The sequence below is a fragment of the Arachis ipaensis genome, chromosome B10, assembly GCF_000816755.2.
Source record: "Arachis ipaensis cultivar K30076 chromosome B10, Araip1.1, whole genome shotgun sequence".
NCBI lineage: Eukaryota > Viridiplantae > Streptophyta > Magnoliopsida > Fabales > Fabaceae > Arachis > Arachis ipaensis.
The window spans coordinates 104065653-104068894 of record NC_029794.2 but is presented as its reverse complement, the minus strand read 5'-3'; the positions used below and the strand labels follow the sequence as shown (position 1 = coordinate 104068894).

The following is a 3242-nucleotide window of genomic DNA, read 5'->3' as shown; positions in this document are numbered from 1 at the left end:
TGGTTTATTTTCAGAAAAAATAGTTGATACAACAAAGAAAACGAATGATAAAATAAATCTAATCTATATATATAGACCACTACCCAATGGATAAAAATTGAGAATCCTCTCAAAGGACTCTTTGAGAATGCATTTGTGTGAATAATTACCAATAAATTTTACTTCATTTTTGACACCACCCCCGGCTTAGTTGTACCACCAACACTCAACCCGTGCAACACAATAGATTTGAACATTAAACATAAAGAAAAAAGATGACAGAAATGAAATTCTAACATTCCACCATATAATACATTGAAACTCTTGAAAAATATAGTTGGGATATATGATTCATTAATGATTTACATAAACAAATTGTAACAAATAATACCTACATGAATACATCCATAGTATTGTGAACACATGACTAAAATTATGACACATTAGATGGTACAAAAAATATGCTTTCATCATTCAATATAATAAAAATAATCTATTGATGGAGAGTGTAATCTACAAAAAAGTTAGAAGAATGATGGTCATCCATACATGGTTTTTTAATTTTAATATATTACATAAGTACTTAGATGATATAATTAGCATCACTATCAGAGGATATGAGATTTGGGATCAAATATACCTTGGATACTGAACATTAAAGAAAATATACACGGATTAAACAACTAATATTATTTGTAATTTAATGAAAAAATCTCAGAACCTTGTGATGAAAAAAACCAAGTAATAATTTAATGATATACAACAATATATAGCCTTGCTTTCTGTATTGTCTTCACAAACCTCACCAGATTAGACCTAAATTTAAAATTGTACTAAATTTCATTCACATCACCAAAAAACACCACAGAACATAGTTCAAAATGTTAGAAAAATTTGAGAAGATGGTTGAGTCAAAGACAAAACCAATGACTTGAGAGAGAAAGAGTAAAAATAAAATAAAGCAAAGTACACTATTAGGAGAAGGCTCATGAACATTCCAAAAGATGTAGGTTCTAATGACATCAATGCCTCCTTCTTTCACCTTCTGAATTAGATTTTTCCACATTTGCACATAACCCCATTTCCAACAAAAAAAAAAACCAACAAACCGAGAATTTGGTAAAGATTTCAATTTTATATCTTTTCTTTTGTTGAAGATAAGAAGTAAGAAGTAAGAAGTGAGATAAAGAAGAGACCATTACATCAAGAGTACTTCTGGAATAATGTATGGAGCCATAGAAACTGCCGTCACCACCTGTTTGCTGCTGAATCCCATAATCATCACCATCGATCATAACAGCACAACAACACCATTCTTGTCCTCATAGGAAGCCTGGATGGTAGGTGGAAGAGAAAGGGGGATACATCATTAAAATTTGAATAAAAGAAAGATGAATTATGTTAATAATGATGGAGAAAGCAGAGGATTGGAGAATGAAGGAAGTTACAAAGGAAAAGTGTCAGAAGAGAAAGGATGAGAATTAAATTAGGTTAGGGAATAAAAAATAGAAGAAGTAACCAACATAAAGAGGATGTGAAGAGAAAACAAAAGGAATTGCTGCTGTTAAGATGATGGAGCCCAGATGATTTAACAGGAGAGGGAACGTAAACAACATCAACACCACCATGAAACACGCTTCTTTTGTTCACAACTCATAAACTCCATTTAGATACCTGAAACTCATAATTCAAAAGATAAACAATCTTGCTTAAAATTTCCAAGAAAGAGGAAAGAAAACAAAACCTTTGGATGGTGGCTTTGGTGAATCAAGGAGCATTAGTCATATCGTGTATTTGATATGATGGGTATAGAGCTCCAATATAAGTATAGAACAACAGCCATTCTGACAATCATATGTCTAGATTGGAATTTTCAACTCATTCACCTTAAAAAAAGCAATCCAACTCAAAAACTATAATAAAAAGAAAATTTTAAAGAAATAAAACTCATTTTTTTTGTTTTAAAAAGAGTTCAAATTGCTTTTATTACATGCTAATAATCAACTTTAATTTGAAATTCTCTCCCAGCAAGCTTATTGTCGTAACTTACTTGAAATGTAAAATAAGTTAACACAATTCAATAATTAAAATAAGGAAAACAAAAAGAATTAAAGTTAACATAATTAAAGTAGGGAAAACAATATAATCATTTGATATAAACCTTTCTAATCTTGCCACTGGAAGCAAGAGTAAGTGTTGGTTCCTAGAGATAAAATTGGCAATAACACTAGAGAATATTCCATTGGCAAAAAACTACAGGAATGAGAAGATAGTTTAGTCAAAACTAAAATGAGAGAAGATATGAAACACTCAAATAGTTAAGTACATAGAAAGAGAAGGTAGCCACCTAGAGATTCTCTTTGAGGAAGCTAGGTGAGTTGAGAGCATTATGAGCCAACTGCAAAACCCTTCTTTTCAAGGAATGAATAAAATTTATTTTCAGTTAAGTAAATCAACAAACACCACACAATGCATTCTAATTCCAAAATTTAAAGTGAAAAAAGGGGCACATGTAATAAGCCAATCATATCCAAATCACATGTCTATATTGAAATTTTCAACTCATTCACCTTAAAGCCTAAATTGTTCTTGGACTTTCCTAGGAGAATGATGACCCTCCTCAAGTGCCTGAGCTTCTCGAAAAATTGGTGATGTTCCTCTTAATACTTTTGTGCTGCTGCATGAAATTGTAAGCATTTTGATTAGAAAACTTGACTCAGACATTTCAGTCACTTCATTTTCTTTATAGTACAATAATGTTTCATTATTAAAATATTATAACAATCTAACTTTCACACATATCACAAATGTAAGTATTGATAAATAAGAACATTATTAGATTAAAAATTAATAATAACTCTTGAAATGGATTTGATAAATAATTCACAACATTACACTAATTTGATTAAGTAAAAACATTTCACTTCAAATATCTAACAATAAAGAAGTTGCATATACTATAAAATAATAAGTTGAACTAATTGAAAAGAGTTCAAGGTAAATGTCCTTTAGTATAACAAAGAAACTCTACTTAAAATTTAAACCAGAAAAATAGCAAATAAAAGTTACTCTTTAAATAAAATGTAATCATAAGTCCTCAACACGAAGCTAATTGTAAGACGCAAACAAAGTACTTTTTTTTTCAAGAGTTTCATAACAGAGTACTTTCTTTGTACTCTTACAACGAGAGTATTCTTTTGTTAAAATTCTTGGAACAAATTTGAAGATCCAAAGAAAGTGGCATTACGAATCATAAGCTTCAA

The 3242-nt window shown here is 30.0% G+C and overlaps 1 long non-coding RNA gene across 1 annotated transcript; it reads right to left on the bottom strand.

The window, feature by feature from the left end:
- On the bottom strand, positions 687-2753 carry LOC110268006. Its single transcript, XR_002356009.1, has 2 exons — positions 1182-2753; positions 687-1024 (listed from the first exon to the last, which is right to left on the bottom strand). It is a non-coding gene; the product is annotated as an uncharacterized LOC110268006 (long non-coding RNA).